Genomic DNA, 21,381 nt, shown 5'->3' on the forward strand with positions numbered 1-21,381 from the left:
TACGTACTGGCAACAAAATATTTCACTATAACGCCTATTTTTTTCCAACGATTTACTATTATAGTTCACAGCTAATATGTTATATACCTTGGTATGTATATTAAACTTCCACCTTAGCATTCTGAAAACCAGTACTTTTAAAAATTTTGTTTGGTTTACTATTTTCAGCTTTTATAATGAGCAAACCAGATTTTAAGGTCGGCATTTGATACAATCACTTGTATCAGTTGATTTTTAGACCTGGTTTTTTTTAGATCAGTAATAATGCGTATAAAGTCCAAATGTTTATTATTACTCATATGTTTGTATATTTCTTAAAATAATATTTTTTGTAATAATCACGATTCTGATAATACATGTCAACATATATTTTTTTCCAATTCTTTTTACGGGTAAGTAACACGATCTTAAAAGAATCAAATACAAAAACAACAAATGCAATCATATATAATTTTTCAAGCTTATATACGAAGGACTAAATACAGTAAACTCAAAATACTTAGTTTCGACAGAAAACTATAAAGCCTATGATAGTGAAAATTTGCATCTATACCGTTTATAATTATAGTATATGAGAATGATGAAACACCTTTCCAGACAGCTTAAATTCACCTACGTATACTTCAGATAAAAAGTTCCTGATACCCTTTAGGCTAAATATAAGCAATAAATTATTAAAATATTTTAATTTGTAAAAAGTAAAAATAATTGAAATAGAAACATTACCCATATCTGAGGCATTTTAAAATACATGTGTCTATTAAATATTATTAATAATAGCATAAAAACTGACAACACGAAAATAAATACTTTACTAGTATTTACTAACTTAACTATTTTATTTGTATATTTATTTAACCACATATTTTTGATATTTCGTCTTATACAGCTTTTTATTAATTAATAAATTCCGTTGATTAAATTAATGTCAATATTTGTCTCATTTGGATAATTAAGATTGTGATTTGTGGTAGTAGTGTCAAACAAAACTAAACGATCTATATAAAAAATAAATTTTAATGAACAACTGTGTAAATACTGCTGTGTCATAATTGCTCAACAATTAATTTATTTCATTAATAGACAGTCAAACAATAAATTTTTATTAAGCAATCATAACAATTTGTATCCAAAACAATATAAAAAGTATAAAGGCAGTCTTTAGGTTCAAATATAAAGAAATAGAGTGATGACAACAGCAACAGTATCTTTCGTCAGTTTTCTATGTTTCATTATTAAATTATTATTATACTTGGTAATAGGAATAAAAGCAAATTTAAACAGTGGCGTAGCTATGATTGAGCTAAGAGAGGTGGGGTTATACTAAAAACCATTTATTTTATAAATGTTCATAGTTTGTACTATCTGTAAATCATATTGTCAAGGGGTCAATACCCTCAATTACCCCATGGGTACGCCACTGTGTAAATGTATGTTTCAAAATTTATTTGTGCATAAAATACTTGATATACGGGTAGATAGCATATTACAATAGAGGTTGGAGGCAGCATCTTGAATATGTTAAGTTATATAAGTATAAAAAAAACAAAACTATTTAGATAAACAGAAAATGCAATTAAATAATTCTTAATAAATATATTTTAAGTAATTAAATTTTTTTAAAATATTGCATTCAGTCTAATTTAATTTCGTGCATTCTTTACGCTTCTTGATCTAATTTATAAGAATCATAATTAAATGCTATTACTTCGCACATGAAGTACTTCATACTCACAGTATGCTTATCATATGGTAAACTAACCTAAAACTTGTTCAAACCTAGTAATTATGTTAATTAATGATTTATTAGTATTATTACGAGAGCTGCAGTTTATGATTAAAATTAAGAATTGTAGTGCTTAAACCGATTTTCAAGGTGAGCTACCAAGTACCACGATTGTTGAAATGGACGACAGCGTTGATACTGAGGTTCAATGAGCTTAAAACGACAGTAAAATGCACTGAGCTGTTTCAGTTCGCTTGGCGTGTACACATTCTTTTTAAAAATCGTGAACATTAAATCTAATATATATTACACAAAATTATAATAAACCACAATCTAGAACCGGTAAGTTAAAATATACTTTTAATAATATACAAATGCAGCTAATGTTGTAATACTAAACATTTTTGTGAATAATTAATTGTATAAAAACCTGACATATATTATGAAATTTAGAATCTATAAGTGCAATGCCCAGTTTAATTACAAATAATTTAAATATTTTCAATATGTGGGAATAATTATATCGACTTAATTTATATCATAACATGTGACTTGCTAAACAGTTATTGGTTAATATAATTGTTATGCCGTAATCTTGTACAATTATTTCTGATTACGTTTAATTTTCTGCTCTCTATAAGCACTTCTATGTAAATTGTGCTATAAAAAACGATTTAATAAGTTTAAGTGTGATACCAGAACAAGGTGCAGTTTATTTCAACAATATGAGTGCTGTACAAGTGAGAGTCATTAATGATAAAAACATGGCGTAATCTGCAGTTAGTTTATGGAAAATATGACAGATTTGTATACAAAACTCATTGAAAATGAAACAACAGAGCAACCTATTCTATTCTGTCATCCTCATCTCCTAGTGGAGCATAGGGCCTCAACCGTTCTCTTTGAGCGCGCTCTTACGCGATTCACAGATGATGTCATTCCAGGAGTAATTTGCAGCTTTTCCATTTCTAATTGCATTGATCTTCTTCATGTTCTTGCTAGTGCGCCGATGCGTCGACCTCTGCCTTGAGGATACCATCGAAGTCCTTGACGTGCGATATTTTCGTTTAGTCTGCGGAGCATATGCCCAATCCATTTTCGTTTGCAGATATCAACAGGTGCGAGGGTCTGATTGGTACCGATCCAGAAGTCAGCATCACTGAAGCGGTTAGGCCACCATATGTTAAAAATCTGACGCGGGCACTTATTGCAGAAGGCTTGTAGACTTAATTTGAATCGTCTTAACTTGAATGTTAAGTCGATCCTGTTCTATGATTGTGCGACATGGAAGTGCACAAATACAATTAATTCGCGTCTACAAGAATAACATATAGAACGTTTGGAATATATGACAGCTCAGCAAGTAGAACTCATTAAAAATAAAATAAAGAAACACATTCAGAACGTAGTAGAATTTGTCAATTAAAACTCATTGAAAAGAATAGAATTGAATAGAATTGAAAAATATGAGAGCTCACCAAACAAGGTTTATTGAAAAAGAAACAATAGTTCAACATGCAGTTTATATAGAAAATCTGAAAATTCAGCGATTGATTAAGCGAACATATAATATAACTCAATGTAGAATATGATATACTGATATGATATGCTGAGAGACGCGTTTTTAAATATAAAAATAGAAGAAAAAATACTGACTCCCTCAGATCAGAACATTGTGATCACGGCAGTTCTTATTGTTGTTTAGCATCCGTAACTAAAAAAAAAAGACAATCAACTCCTTGAAGGAAGATCGAAATGTTACTATCAAGTCTTTTCTAATATCAGACAAGAATAGTAGATTTAGGAATAGTAATCTTATTAGTTATCTATTTCGTAAGTTCGGGGATAATAAACTTATTAGTTACCTATATCGAAACTAATCTGAAATCAAGATAAGAAAAATACTTTATTCTTAAATTTGGCACATTTTCATCACAGACTAATCAGATCAGTGCACACCATAATTAATTATAATAAAAATGAAAGTAAACAAGTATTCTGATATGAGATATCCATATATTTAAATACATGGACTTGTAAATAACCATTAAATGCAACTGTGGCCAAACAAGTACACACCGTAAAAATATTTATGTTTGCACATTTAAAACGCATTTTTCAATTGTGAAAAGCACAAAAATATTTTGAATTCTTTGAAGTTTAAATTTGTAAACAAGTTTAAAAGTTGTTTGTATTTTTTTTATTTTTTTTTTAAAGTTTTGAAATAAAAAATTACAAACTAAAAAAAGCTGTTTACGCTGTCGCAATTATTCAGTTTTGCAAAAGTATCTTGAAAACTGACAAATTCAAAAAATTGCATATCAAAGCATAGCAGTTATGCACGTCAGAAAGGATTAAATGCACAATTTTCCCTCGGATTATAATTATGAACGCTTTTTGCTAAGTTTGAAATCAATAAAGAAGTTTCTTTTACACATTTTTTCTTATCTTTTTCTTTTTTTATACTACAGACAGATATTGGTAAAGACTTAAAAGATAAGCTTCAGAGTGTTAACATATCTATTAGCTTTAATTAATTAAATTTTTTATTTGAATAACATAAACACTTCCTGGACACTTCAGCACTGACATTGAGTATATATATCTTTTTATATTTTTTATATACCACATATCTTATTTTATTATGCTTAATTATTTCTATTATATTTTGTAGATACTTGCAGTTTTTAATTTGAAACTTATTTTGCACCTTTTTTTTAATTATCACATTGCAATAATAAAAACAAATTTTAAAAAATTTAATTAAAAATTTCGTTATGAAAAAAACGAATAAATAAAAATTAATGCAATTTATATATGAATATATATTTATAACTTTGTTGTATTAGTTTGACTAGCTTTAAATTCATAAAAAATTTCAGATTTAAGGTTAAAATTAATTCATTTTAAAATTTTGTTCTTGCGAAAATATAATATTTAAGATTAAATTTTATATGAAAAAATCATTATTAAACATGTGATCTAATCTCGCATATATCTTGATATACTGTAAACTTTTAAGGATGTCCTTCAAAAATTATTACAATACGGGTAATTGTTTTGAAATTAGTTACTATCTCTAATTTTCTGATTTCTTTCTTTTAATATATTACCCTTGCTAAACAGAACGAATAAAAAAAGTTGTTTATCAATTCTGAATACAATTAATTTATATATTTCGCCTTAGAAAACATCAACAAAAACATAACCGTAATGCCAGTTTTGTCTTCTGTCGTAGCTGTAGTTCAAAGAAGTAAGGGAATAATGTCAGCCGTCTGCTTAGCCACTACCTAGCACTTACCAAAAAATGTATGTCCACTTTAGAGTCAGCTCTCTTAAGTCTCTCTCATATATCACATAGATAGAAGTTAATATACACACTCAGAAAAATAATTTAGTTGATTTAACCAGATTTTAACTAAATCTCAGATTAAAAAATTCTTAGTTCAACTATACCATATGTTAGTGTTTATATCTTCTTTACCACATGACCTAAAAGTTGTCTAACAAAATGATAAGGTCAATTTAACTAGTATGTGGTTAGAGCACACTTTTCTGAATGTATGTATTATTCATTTTATTAAAAATACAAACTGATTTTGAGCACTTATAAGTCGGTATTTATCCACTTTAGAATGTCAAACCCTTAAATACCTCTTCTATGTTATATCGCATATATAGGAATATGAGTACACATTATTAAAGTATTTCGTCAATAGCAAAAATTTATTTTTAGCACTCATCAGAAGGCGTTTATCACCTTTAAAGTCTCCCTTTTTTAATTGTCTGTTTTACATCGCATATATACGAGTTAATATAGAATAGGAACTTTGTCCGTTTCATTATAATGTGAAATTGGTTTTTAATTTCAATATAAAACCTTTTGAAACAGCTACCGTGCTTCAAAAATCTATGGTCTAACAATAAGCCATTACAAGGACCTAAGTAAGCTGTATCTCTTTGTAAGACGTGCTGCCACTGGTATCTATTTATCTAACTAACTCTTAGCTAATACCTTGTTTGTCGATATATTTTTTGATGTCCATATCATGGACATATTTTTTAATATACTCTTGACTATAAGAAACTCATTACACCTATAAACCCTGTCTTTAGAAAATTTATTATAGTATAACTTATTGTAGATTTTTCGTGTAATTATCACAAGTAAAATTGTGTATAAATTTTGTCTTCTTCAAATCAACATATCCATAAGTAAATATTACTCAACTGATTAATGAATAATAAATTATTTTGATATATCGCTTAAATCATTTAAAATGCACATATAAATACATCTAATAAAAATTAAAACATATTTATGAGTGAGGAAAGTGAGTGTATTTTGCTCAATTCATATTATAAAAAAATATTCAATATTGCATTTCTTCATATTATATAAGTCGATAAATAAATAAATGATGTTTTTTAAATATTTGCCATATATCACATGACTTAAGAAAAATTTGACTGCTTTTCCGTATATCTAACTAAAAATTATTAAATAGTAATATACGCAGATTTATATATTTAGTGATTTATAAATTAATAAATATTAATTTGAAATTATTTAATACATATCTTAAAATTACAATATATATATGTAATCTTTTTGTAGAAATCTAAATCTTATTAATTGTTATTATTATTTCTTTTTTCAGAAATTAACTGGAAATAATGCCATAAGAAGAAACTCACTTTTAAAGGTATGATATGTTATAGCCTATCATATTAAAATTTAAGATAATGAAATATTATTATTATGTATAATAAACATGCAAATGAGTAATATAAATAATAATAAAATAATTAATAATAAAATAATTAATTTGCTTATTTTAATTAAAAATTATGTATCAAACTTTATAAATAAAGTATAAGATAAAATATAAGATATATGTATAAATAAGATATAGGACTTGTTAGAAAAAAACTTAAGGTGTATGTCGTCGTATGAAAAATTAATTTAAAAAAACTGTCATTATATATACATCATTAAATTCCAGAAAATGTTAGCATTGATTAATAAACCTTTTACTGAAATTGCATATACAAATATAAATTTCTTATATAACCAATTGCTATATATGTCTATATAGTTCAACTATGACTTTTTTATATAATATCTTATTAAATTATTTTCTGTCAATAAATTGTAAATAAACAAGTATAAATATTACATATGTATAAAAAATTTACATTAGAAAATATATTTGTTGTAATCCCAATGGCAAAAAAAATTTACTGGAGACATTAAATATGTTTTTTATTACTATTAATAATATAATTTTTTTTTAATATTAAGTAAACTTAATGATTTACCTTGTAAAGAATAATATTGACACAAAGTAAAATTCAGGTTTCAATATAATTTATAATAAACTGGCACATACTCTCGTATCTTTTTAATAGGTCGTTGACTCAATAATGAATGCGAATAAAATTTTTAAAATTAAATAATTTTTTATTATTATATGAAATCTTACATATTTCAATGTCTTCGAAATACCTTACTAATTTGATATTGAAATAAAAATTAATTTATTTTATATTAATGTTTGAATACGAAAAATATTGTTAACTTAAAATATTACAATATTGTTTTTTCATAATTAATTTTTATTTAATATGTATAGATACACTTTATCAGAATTATTATATGGTCAATTAAATTTAAAAATAACAATAAATAATTTTATTTATTTTTTTTTTTGTTTTTGTTTTATAAATGTGTAAGTTTTGAAACATAATGTTTAAAAAATCTTTAAAAAGATCTTAAAAATCTCGAATTTCGCAAATTATTCATAAAATTATTTAACAAATTTAACCTAAATACGATTAACACATGTGAAGGCATACACCCGTGAATAGTTATGAGCATAAATGAAATGAAATATTGTGACATTTCATTAACACTTCGAAATCATGTCACAAAAAAAGTTAATAAATAAACAAACATGTGATTTTGCGTGTCTTATTCATTATTCCAGAGATTACTTATATCAATAATAATTTATGCAATATAAGAAAATGAAGTGCACTTCATGAATATATAAGCACTTGAATTTATTCAATGAAAATACAAAATTAAAAAATAATCTTATTTCAGATACTGACTTCACTGACTCACTGTCTCACTGTTTCCGTACATCGATTTTTCAGCTCTTCAAGTTGCATTTTTAGTGCATTGCCCTTAATCGTATTTTAATTACCTTTAGCAAATTAATGGCTTAAATGTTTTCAGTATTTTTATGGTTGAAGATTTTAGAAAGATACACATTAAGCAGCTAAGTTTTTTTGTTTATCAATATAACGACTGTAAATGAGGTTACTTTAAGCATTCCGATATACATAAATATATGTAAAATATTCATAGCTATATGTATATATCAATGTTCATATGAATATGCTAGTATTTTTAAAGAATAATGTTTTAGTTGATGTATGTATATGTAAATATGAAATGTATATTTGTAATAGAAAGTAGTAAAAGTTTTAAAAATTTAACTATTTTGCTCTTTTATCATTAGTTTAGTGTTTTACAATTGTAGTAATTACACAGTATAATTAAAAATTATTAATATTTATGGTATATAGAAACAAATTATATTCTTAATTTAAATTAAATTATTTTACGATATTCTCCTTAAAAATTATTCTAGTTAAATAATTTCTTCTTTTAATTTTTAAGGTTTATATGTATACATTATGTTATATACTTATATATATACAAATAATGTTCTTTTTTATTCTAATTTAAGGTAATTACTTTGAATTTATATATATTAGGGTAATTACTTTGAAGTAATATATATATATATATTGTATACTTATATATATAAATAATGTTCTTTTTATTTTAGTTTAGGGTAATTACTTTTAAACCCTCACACCAATTACATTAGTTTACAGGAAAGAAATTCTAAAGACGAGACCTATTGTTATTAAAGTGAAATTTTTGTGCAATTCGAATACAACGATTTTATTTCTTATGTATCGTTTTCCCATTATTTGCAAAAAAGTCAACTCGATATTATATGACAAAATATACGTATTATATGCTCTTCACACTACTCAAGTTAATGTTAAGTTATTGCTGTTTCACATGTGTTTGTTGTTTTTAAGTTCTCTTTAACTCCCACTGATCTGCTTTAAATTAAGCAACTAGCTATTGAGTTGCTCCAAGCCTTTGCTTAAGGATATACTCGTAAGTAAGACTACAATCTATTATTATATAATATAATAGAGAGAAACTACAAGAAAACAACTGAAAAAAATTATAGTTGTGTTAAAAATATTGTAAAGACGGTACATAAAAAAATCCCAGTAGTTTTTTAATTATTTAAAAACTATGATTTTTAATTATTCATAAACTAATATTATAAAAAATATGAGAAATATCTTAAATTTAGTTTTAAACACATTTACCATAAACTGTAGAGAATTCCAGCGTAATACTTCATTTGAAGGGTCTTACCTCGATTTTGTAATATTACTCTTTAATAGCTAAGCTTAGCTTCAAGCAAAGTATTTTAAATTATTTTATTGATGATAGTTTAATTTACTTATGGCAATGTACTGTGGGAAAATAATTTAGAATAGTAAGAAATTTATTTTCAATATTCATATGTAGCCAATCGTGAAGTTAGTGCATACTAAAATTAATAACATAATTTGTTTAATTTCTTTTAAAAAAATGATTATTATAATGAACATCTTATCTCTTCATTTTCTTTTCACAAAACCACAGGTACTGTTTGCTTAATCTTGCAACACAGTTGCAACTAAAATTTTCAATGATATCTTGAAATGTCTTAATCTTTTGTGACACAATTATTAGTCACAAAACAATTTATCTAGTAATGCGCAATTTATTATAAAAGTTCACTTTGGAATCGTTGCAATAATTCTATATGATATCGTTTTTATACGTCTTTGTTTATATTATATATACACCTATATATGTAGCATTGAATTACATACTACTAGTGTGATTTATATTCAATCTATTACTTTCACACTCTATTAACATTTATCATTCACGTCTGTCGCTATTTTCTTATTCTGTACAACTAGAGTTGACACATAAATTTTCAACACAGTAAAAAATTATGCTTTACAAACATGTTGTAGAATTTTTTTATCATTAATCATACAAAATCCATACAAAAATGTGTTAACCAGAAATAGGACATAATAATAGAATTACTAGGTATGCCCCCAAAACTGTGGTATGACAGAATGCAAAGTTATATAACATGATGACTTTCCATTAAGGCTTAGCACAATGTTAATCTCACAACTCTAACGTTAAAGGTATACGTTTGGATATAGTTTCCTCCTTGGAGGAGAACTAGGCCTATCTTACAGCTCTACTCTTCTTTGCAACACAGCACCTGTTTGAAAACTGCAACTCCACATCAAATAAAAAAAATAGGTATAAACTCATTTCAATCGCATATGTTTGCGGTTATAAAAATTTGGTGTAAGAGAATTTTATTATAAAGGTTACTTATTTAATTTTGCTTATATGTGTTCTCTTTACGTTATTATTCCACATATATTAAAAAATTTATTTAAGACAGAATTTTATAAACTCTAATATTATTTTTAAAGTTTTGTGTATGAAAGCTTCATCCCTACACTCTGTTATTTGCATATGCAAATTACTAAAATTTTTTGTAACGACTTGGTATATATATCATATAGTTCTCTGCGTATTTGTATCAACCGCATAAACTGTTTTCTGCTCTTTCACGTTCTGCAAACCATAACCATGACAATTACGAAATCATTTGTCTTTGGAGCATTGAACCACCTTACATATTCACCAGAGAGTGACTTATCTGCCCTCTAAATATCGCTTCAAATATTGAGCAAGCATTTTAGATGTTAATTATAGTCTAAATTATGGTCTTAGCAAAGTAATGAAATTTTAATTCTACTATTCAAATATTTCTTAAATGAAGACTACTTGTTCATCTGAGTCTATTAAGAACTTACAACTATTTAATATAAATATTACTATTATTTCCTATTTTATCTTGAAACATTTGATAAATTTGTTTTTGACATTTATTGGTATATAAAAGTTATCAAAAACTTTTCATCAAAAGTGTTAAATTAAATTTAGTTCAATCTACTTCCTTAGTAGCATTATTGCATGTCTTCAAAAATTATCAATAAAAAATTGTCAAACTTTTTACTGAATATTGGTGACTTCCATAAATAAGGGATAAAAGTCAATTTATGTACAAAAAAGTTAAGTTGAAACATAAAAATAGAAAATTAATTTCATTTTTGACAAATAATGACAATATTATGTAAAAATATTTTTAACCAAACGCATAAATTAATAAAGTGTTAGATTATCACACCGCATAATTTTTCTTTTTCTTAATTTAAAAATATTTCGAACAAATTTGTGTCCCACGCATTTAACCTTTTGATAAATGAATATTTTTTGTAAAACCTCTTATCGGAATGGAGATGTGAAAAATGTGGACAACACCGACAATGAATATCGCTACCGACTTCTACTACAAACATTTGATATGTTTGATGAGGCATTTGATGAGGAAATGATTAAAATTATAGGCACTACACTAATATTCTTGAACACAATCTATAGCACACTTTTGAAATTAAAAGTATCTCTAATTTGTTTGGTAATAATATTAGAGCATTTTCTAAAACCTTTTGATGGTAGATACTCACATTAATCTTAACACCACAGTCCTCATACATATACAGAGTAAAACCATGCGACATCACCAAAAGCATCACGAACAAAGACGATTGACTTCATACTGCTATTAGAGTATATAAATTTTTTTATGATCAATCTATTAAGTAAACTCAATTTTTTTGTTTATATACAAAATGCTCAATTGGGTAATGTTTCTCATCAGCGAAGATGATATTTAATAATTATACGGATTTGTACGGGTGCAGCCACGCTTGAGTTTTATTGAGCCCATCGGTGAGAATATCGGTGAGAACATAGGTGAAACTTTGTCCTCTTTTAAGTTTGTAAAACGTCACTTCAACTCATATGTGTGCATTTTTTGCAAGGCCTTATGACTGAATTTTTGATCCAAAAATAACCAAAAGAGCAATTATATCGACTATAATATAAACATCGTTGCAAGCATGGCTTTAAGACTAAGTTTTTAGTCCAAAAATAACTAAAAAGCAATTAGTTGTACTATATACAAGGTAACTTAAAACCAAATAAAGGATAGTTTATACATAAATAATGCTTATTGTCTAACAGCTGATATTATGAATACGTCCTTAAGTCTTCGTCTACATCAATACTTGAATGCCCTATCAATAATATAGCTTTTTACTTTTCAAACTGCTTCTGCAATAGATTTGGAATATCAGCATTGGATTTGTAAACTTATTAAGATTTTTTTTAACTTATTTTGGTTCGACAGTTTAATGCATAACGAGATACTGGAGAGTTGTAACAATTATTCCTTGTAGTTCACCAACCAAGTACAACACTATCACATTATTATTATATAGCTGAGTTTTTAACAAAAACTTTTCCAATAACATAACAAGCAATATATTAATATATATTTATTATTTAATATTAATATTAATTAATTATAATATTAATAATATTAATTAATAATATTAATATTAATTAATATATTAATATTGTCATAGGGCACAATATAGACGTAGTGTTGCCACTAGTTCGAAATACCGGTATACCAATTTGAGTTTGGTTGCAATTCAATTTGTAATTTAAGTACTTGTTAATTAACTTGATAAATTTTATTTTACTGATTTAACTTGAATAATTTGAATTTTGGAATTTGTCTTGTTTATAACAGATATATATATATGTTCCGATATTTAATACTTTTATTTTAAACATAATTTAATTATTATTGATAATATATACATACTATACAAGCAATAGTTAACTATTACTGTTATTATATTACTCTGTAATATTACTAAATTATATTACTATAATATACTGTTATACTATATTTTTACTATTAGTTAATAATATATTTTTCATGTGTAAAAGACAAATGCAAGAGATATTTTTATATATGAAAATTGGTATCAAATAATTTTCTAAGTTTATAATAAACGAGAAAGTGTATGAAAGTAAAAAAATTTTTCACAAATATATACATATATACATATATAAAAATCTTAAAAGCACTTTAATATTAACCATAATAATGACTGTCGAAGATAATATTTTCAGCTTGGACTCAATTTCTTTAAATTTATTTATTTTTATTATAAACACTTTTTATCAAAGTACTTATCATCCGCAGATTTTTCTTTTGCGGAATTATACATTTTACTGTGGCATAATTTTGGCAAGACTGTGCCACTTTTGAGTTCTTCTTTCAGTCGTTTTTTTTTTATTTTTCTCTCGACCAGAATTGAGGCCAGAAACAACTTCCAAAGTTGGAATAAACATAAAAGACGTTGAGCATGTGCAAATGTATCTTTTTATTTTTATTCAAAACCAATTCAAAGCCTCTCATTTTAAATGATTTTTAACTTTTTTTATTTATGTTAAAAAATATATATGAATAAATGAGTACTTAAAAATATATGAAACTTAATAGTATAAATTTAAAAAAAATAGCTTAGAGTAATAATTTTATATGCAATCTAAGTTAAACATTATTTTTATAATACAGAGTATTAGTGCTGGTGTATATGTACAAAATTTTATTTTACATATCAAAGCATAATATATATTATTTTATATATATATGAATTGTGTAAAACAATCTAAATCTAAATTTTCGTTAATAGCATATAATAGTTTAGACAATGTTAAGGTTGAGGTTGAAACCTCACCTATAATTTGACTGGGAGTCAACCATTGACTACACACAGTTTTATATTAAGTTTTAAATTAAGATGTAGAATGCCAGCATCACAATAAAATGTGTGCTATTCACTAGAAATATTCATAGATACTTTGTATACAGTAAAGATAAAAACCACAGAAATAAACGAAAAAATAAGAAAAAACAATAGAAAAACAAAATTGAATTGCATTAACTTAAGTACAACTTCCTCAAATCTCAAAAATCATTATTATAAATAATATAATATCTTAGCCATTATTTTTTTTTCTATTGTATTTTTACTATTTTGCATTTCTAATAAATATATGTGTATGTGTATGCTCTATACAAAATGCAGTTTATAACAAAGTATGAATTACAAACGAATAAGTTCAACTTAAAAACATGTTGCAACAATGGCTTTAATGCACTACCAGTATTCTCTTGTTCTTCTTGGCTCTTGTAATACTTAGTAATGCTTTTTACCGTTGTGTTTTATTGCTTCACTATTAGAAGAGCTATAAAGACAGAGAGAGAGAGCGAGCGAGAGAGAGGGAAATAGAGAGAATGACAAAAAAAGAGCAAAGACCTACCTAACCCAGAATTAAGAAATCAGTGTCAAAGGCAGTAATCAAGCTAAAACAGAGTCGTGAGTCATTATCAATGTTATGCTTCAGAAAGTGTGGGGAAGGCATGGCACATAGTGCGCCACGAATTTAGGTTTCTTGTACAAACCTTAATTTAGTTTTTTATTTAGTAATTTATTACAAAGCTTACCTTCACCTTGAGGTATAAGTAATGCACATAAAAACTATATAAAAGTAAAGAAGATAAAACAGAAAAACACAAGAAAATAGTGTGTGAAAGGTGACAGACTAAATAAAAACAAAATTTTTATAAACAAGAAAATGTGCTATGAAAAAGCGAATCAATCAGATTAACATAATATATACTATACCCATAGAAGTATTTATTGTAATTACAAACAAACATATACTTGGATACAAGATACATTTCCTACATATAACATATATGTATAAATATTTATAAATTGAACTTGGAAATTGTTTTTTAGATACATGTTTGAAATGAAAAGAGTTTAAAACTATTTTAAAAAATTTATATAGAAAACTGTTGAGTAAGGTTCAAATTGGTTTACATAAAAATGAAAAAAAATTGGTATTAGATAATTTCAACTATAGTATATGAAAATATTGAATTTAATTAATATACTCTCCAAGACCCTAAATAGTGTTTTTTAATTCTTTTAGAATTATTAATTGGATTTTTACATATTTGAATTCAATGCTTCTATAAATTTTTGCATTTAATTAATGTTCATCAAAACAGAAAATTTTCTATAAATTATAAATTTCTTTAGTGTAATCGAAAAGAATCCTATCCTTTTATTTTAAAATATACTAATGTTGTAACTGTTTCTGTAAATAAATATTTAAAAAGACTCTAAAGATTCAGTATAGCCAAGTGAAGCAGTAAAGAATTCTTAATTAAATTCTCTGAAGATAGTGCCAGTAACAATATGCTATATTTTCTGCATAGCATAAAATATAGTAAAGTAAATATAGCAAAGTACTGCGGCAAAGTAAATGTTACCCAAAAGACCACTCTACAATACATTACAGAAATCAAAAAAATAAATAAAAATAAATTAGAATTCATGAGTTATCCCTTAGATTACCGAGTTCATCCCTTTGAATTAATGAATTCATTCCTTAGAATTAACAATCTTATCCCTTAGAGCTAATAAGTTAATCCTACAGGATTAGATAATCGCTTATCAGTTTAATACATCCCTTTGGTTTATTAAGTTAATCCGTTGGGATTATTAAGTTCGGACAATTTAGTTAGTCCCTTAGTATTATTAAGTTAATCCCTTTGAATTGAGGGGAAATTAATCCTTAGAGTTATTAACTTAATCCGTTATAATTAAGCCAGAAGAGTTTGTTAACATACAATTCAAATTGTTATTTTAGAAATATACTAGCCATAACAATAATCGGATTTTATATAAGACAACCTATCAAGAAATTCTTCAATCCCATATTGAAGAAAATTTTAGTGTTGGTATATACCACATAAAGATATCTAACAAACTCTAGCAAGAATGAGACTCTCTTTTTTAAGTAGGACATTCTTTTCAAACATTTAATTCGTGTTCAATTATGTAATTACATTTTTTATTAGTAACTCTCCTTAATTCCTTAATTACAAAAGAATTTACCTTTTGTGCAACAACTGAGATAAGAGATGTTGTACGACCGCATATTGACTCAAACTCACGAAAATATGACCAAAATGCTAATAATCTTCTAATCAACTCGTAACCAGAAGTATTGCTTCGCGTAGCGATTCTTCAGGTAGACTGCTGGATCAACCATACTATTTTTTACCACTTAGTTATATCATAATGTATTATGTAATAATAAATAGTCATATATAGAGATATAGTTCTTCGATTTATACTTCAATATTTTGGCTGGCAGCTTCTACCTCTTAATCGCTCCAAGCTAAAATTTCATTAAACACATAAGCTGGAATGATTAAAATACCTTTAAAAAGTGGTTCTAGATATGTTCTGCATAATTCTTTGATCTTTTGGCTGGCACCTTCAACTTCTTAATTGTCCCAAACTATAATTTCATTAAACACAGAAACTAGAATGATTAAAATACCTTTAGAAAGTCTTAAAATGAACTGAACTACAGATTTAAGTAGTTCTAGATATATCCTGCATAGTTTTTTCATATTTTGGCTGGCAGCTTCAACCTTATAATCGCCTCTCATTACTCTGGTCATTACTCTGCTTTCAAACTCTAATTTCATTAAATGCAGAAATAGGAATGATTAAAATTTCTTTAAAAAGTTTTAAGATAGTCTTAAATACGGATCCAAGTGATTCTAGATATGTCCTGCATAGTTCTTCGATATTTTGACTGGAAGCTTCAACCTCTCAATCACCCGTCTAGCCAATGTTTCCAAACTCTAATTTCATTAAATACAGAAAGAGGATTCAAATTCCTTAAAAAGTCTTAAGATAGACTGAAGTACGGATTCAAGTGATTCTAGACATGTCCTGCATAGTTCTTCGATATTTTGACTGGCAGCTTCAACCTCACAATCGCCCGTCTAACCAATAACCTGCTTGCAAACTGTAATTTCTTTAAACATAGAGAATGGCTCAAAATACCTTTAGAAAGTTTAAAAATAGACTGAACTACGAATTCAAGGTATTCTAGATATATCCTGCATTTTATTTAATAATAAAATATAATATATCTGTACTCGTGAAAACTATAGTAAATGACATTAGATTTCGCTCCACATTGTGTATATAAACGATAAATATTTATTTATTTATTTAAGAGTACAATCTTTTTGTGATAATTGTTAAAAATAAATTTGATAGAAAAGAATTAAAATTCTTTTGCTAATCATGGAATTATTATTTTTAAACTCTGTGGTCTTATAGTTGACCGAAAACATTCTTAATTAGTTACAGAACAAATTTAATGGTTTGAACTAAAAATTGCAAAACTTCAGAAATGTGAATTGCAATTTTAGATTTAATTTTTTTTTTTTCATCAAGTGCCTACATTGAAAGTGGGCGTTTGAACCAAGTTAAGATATGCAAATATAGTAAAAAGTGTGCCAAAGTATTTTTGCACATTAACACATGCTATAACTTTATTTACCATACTAATTTAAAGTACTTACCGAATATACATAAATTTGTATTTATTTTTGCGAACACATAAAGGAAAATTTTAAAGTTATTTAAAGTAATTGTGTAAATTGTGTCATATCGGTTATATTGCGTGGTTTTTGCCAACTTATTCGAGTCGTGTGCATTTTACTGGCTTTTAAAATCAACATCAATTTATATGTGTTGAGTACGAGTACACAAGTATCTGAGTATAAACACCTAATTGCTAAAACAACAATAATATTTATTAACTGGTTATTGCTTTTGTTATTGTTATTTTAATATAAACAACTGCGATTACACAATTGTGGTCAAAAGTGTTAGTTCAATAAGTTTATACTTATTACCGTTACGAAAAGTAAACACAGATATATAATTTTACATCAGGTACGGAAAGAAATAAAAAAGATATTATTGAAATAATAAAATTCTAGCACTCTACATATATTTAATTCAATAATATTAATATTAGATATTAAAAATATAAAATTGAGTTATAGGGTTGTTGTAAAACGAATATAGATTAGATAAGATTGAGTGCGAGTCGATTAATGCAACTATCAACACTTTCACTCAGAGATATCTACTGCTCATTACAATACCCTTAAAGTCTGCTGAAAGGAGATAAACTACATTATCTATTGCTTCCTTTTAGATTAATTCTGCATGCCATCGTGGTTAAACCATTCCGTTTTACAAATAAAGTTAAGAAAGTCCATCATCCTTATTTGTGCAATATGGGCGAAGAAACAATCTCCTAAATGTAGAAATCATTTCGTCTGTAGTTCTGGATAAAGACAAAGACATAGATAAAGACATAGAAAATGATTGCTGAATATAATGAATATTTTTTCAATATTCTTAAAAAAAATGGAGTTAGTTAATATTCACAAAACTTAATTTAAAATTAAATTGTTCATTTATACAATATTAAAGGATGTGCTTTCAATCTGTATTCATATTATACTATTTGCAGAAAGATAAAGTAAAACTAATACAACTGCAAATTGTTTTAAAAGAAGTTGCCTGGATAAAATACTCGTATTTGTTATTGCTCACTCTAAAGGGCCTTTCACATATTACATAACACCGCCGTTTGTCCAAAATAGAGAAAGAAAACTGTCAAAATGCCACCTAAAAGCACTAAAAAAAAAAATTAAAAACAAAGTGTTTAATGTTTATAATTACCCATTTTCAAAACTTGTGGTGACATAAAACCTTTGACTTGTAAACATTACAGAGGAATAATAAACCAGCTTGTAGACATCTTCGGAAAAGTCAAAATGAAAGTCTTTATGTGGCATATTTACCATAAAGCGTTCTTTAAGCTAACGAATGGTTAAAGTCAAAACACTAAATTAAAATAATTTAAAAAGAGTTGATTTTCGAAAGAATTAGTTTCACTTTTCACTAGAGAATAACTAAATTTAATTTTTTAGTAGCATTAGAGTGTACACTACAGGCTTTACCAAGAATTTCAATTAATAATTGAACTTTTTAAATATTAATATTATATTTAATAAGTATTTTAAAGTATTAATAGTATTATATTATTTAAATATTATGTTGATTAAATAAATTTACTTAAACAGAGTTACGAAAAACCTCTTTATGAAATATACTAGTTTCTATTAAGTATAATAGTCACTTCCCTCTGAAAAATTTGACGTTAAATTACAACTTATATTCACAAAATATTGGTCTCGCCCGTGCGAGTTGTGGAGTAACATTAGCATGCTTTCTCAGTACTTCATTCCCAGATTAGGTTCTATACATAAGAAAAAATATATAAATCATACAATAAATAATGCCTCTATAAACAGAATAGTATTGAAATTTAATAATTAAAAACAAAAAATAAAAATATAATAAATTAATTCAATTATTCTACAGCTGGTTTATGATTTCGTTCTAATATAAACACAGCAATTGAATTTGTTAATAAAACGTTCATAGCAAAATTGATAAAACTCCAGAAAAATGTGCGGACATAAAATTCAAGTAACGTTTTGGGTCAGTTGGTTAAAACGCGCTGATTCTGAGCTTCAAATTTGGCAAGATACGAGTTCGATTCCTAGTACTATACATATGTCTCAAAAAATTATTTACGAATAATTAAATACAAAAATTATTTTCAAGACCACTGATGACAGTAATACTCGAAAAAGCTATATGGTCAGCCAAAAATTCGATTAATTAAAATAATATAAAATAAATTTTTGTTGTTGTAGTTCACTACTGTTCGAAAAACCTTTTAAACACTTACTAAAAGAATTAATATCAAGATTGAGAATAGCTTATAGCACATTTATTACTATCCTAACATAATGACATCATATTCTTTACATAATCCTCTTTAATTGTAAAATAATTTAAATAACTTTCATTTAATAGTTTTTAAAATTATCTGATAGATTGCATTTAAATAGTATTTTCTGATGTCAGACGTTTTTATTGAGTAAATAGTTTTGCACGCATTTTTACTAAAAGCTTTTTGTGGCTAAAAGGTGTGGCTTCCTTTTTGAGAATGAGAATATCTAGGCAAGAACAAGAACAATTATAAACATCAACCCAAACCAAACCAATGTTAAACAATGAAAAAAACATCATATAAAGAAGACTCTTTTAACACTCCCAATTACTTTAATTTGCTTTCGAACAAAGTAACCACCTAAACATTTATTTAATACAAGAAACCTACATTAGTTTTATGTGATTTAATTGATTTGAACTCCAAAGTCGCATGTTAGGAATAAGAAGACGCCACTGCTTGTATCAGAATGCATAAGTTTACTTAGACAAAGACTTGGAGGTGAAATACTTGCCAAATAAAACGCCTCACTAAGTAAGAATAAAATTATTTTTACTAAGTGACTCTTATAAGATATTTTATAATAAAATTGATTTTAGTTTTATTTTAGCCTTCGCGTGTTACTAACCTTAAGAACTTTGTGGAAATAATGAAAATCGTTCTCCACAGTGTAAGTCGATTCAAAATATTTCTTTTTATCAATATTATTTAAAAAATATAATTCATCTTCGTTTAGTTTAAATTTAAAACATTTTTAATATAATTATTTATTACTCATTTAAAAATGAGTTAATAAGTTTGCTAATAATTTTTATAAATGTAATTATGACCACATACGTAATATTGTGAAAAAGTAAACAATTTTACTAAAAATGAAAAGTTAAGTTTCTTATCTGAAAAAAAAAATACTATTTGTTTATATAATAACGCATTACTTTAAAGTATAAATAACAGAACACCATTTAATTTTAATTTTTGTTAACGAAAGCAGTTTAGCAATGTTGCAGCCTTAGAAGAAATAACTTTGAAAATACCAAAATTAAATTATATTTACAATTATGAAATTAATTATCTACAGAAAGTGACGCATTCCGAATTACTCTTATTATGAAATACACAGATATACATTTTATATTGTACCCAAAAGAAATCACAATTATTCCTACAAGATGTAGAGTGATAAGTGTGATATGCAAAAACGTCATAAAAGTAATGCTTGTATCTATATATAAAGATTATTTGGAGGATTAAAAGATATAACTCATTTCATCAACACTTAAAAATTCAGTGAATAATGAAAAAATTAGTCTCTGAGTGTATTATTAGTGTCAGCAAAAGTTATTCCTTAAGATCACACTTTTAATTTAATATTCGGTGCTTACAAAAATATTTGAATATGAGACATATAAGTATAACATATATGTGTACATATACACTATCTATGAAGATTATATGGAGTATTAGAATATATAACCCATTGCATTAACATCCAAAAACTATAAGCATCTTATTAGAAATTCGTCTATGAGTATATTGTTAGTTTCTGCAGAAGATATCGCCTCAGTTCTTACTTCTAATTTGATGTTCATACAAAGATGTTTAAATAATAAACGTCTAAGTATGCACGAATATGTTAACACTGTGGCTCGGTAAATAAATTTTAAAATCTATATAGATTGTAAAAAAATCAAAAATTAATTTCATAAATCCATTTAGAAACAAAAGGAAGGGATTTTAACAAATGATAACATTTAATTTAAGGTTCAATATATAAAAC

At 25.9% G+C, this 21,381-nt stretch overlaps 1 long non-coding RNA gene across 2 annotated transcripts in view; it reads left to right on the plus strand.

Moving 5' to 3' along the window:
- Window positions 1–6,469, plus strand: part of LOC119669121 — a 56,188-nt gene extending 49,719 nt beyond the window's left edge. For both annotated transcript variants that reach the window (XR_005251570.1, XR_005251569.1), the window contains one exon: window positions 6,388–6,469. This is a non-coding gene — a long non-coding RNA (uncharacterized LOC119669121). The remainder of the gene's footprint in view (window positions 1–6,387) is intronic.
- Window positions 6,470–21,381: the final 14,912 nt, after the last annotated feature.

This window comes from Teleopsis dalmanni, chromosome 1 (assembly GCF_002237135.1).
Source record: "Teleopsis dalmanni isolate 2A chromosome 1, ASM223713v2, whole genome shotgun sequence".
NCBI lineage: Eukaryota > Metazoa > Arthropoda > Insecta > Diptera > Diopsidae > Teleopsis > Teleopsis dalmanni.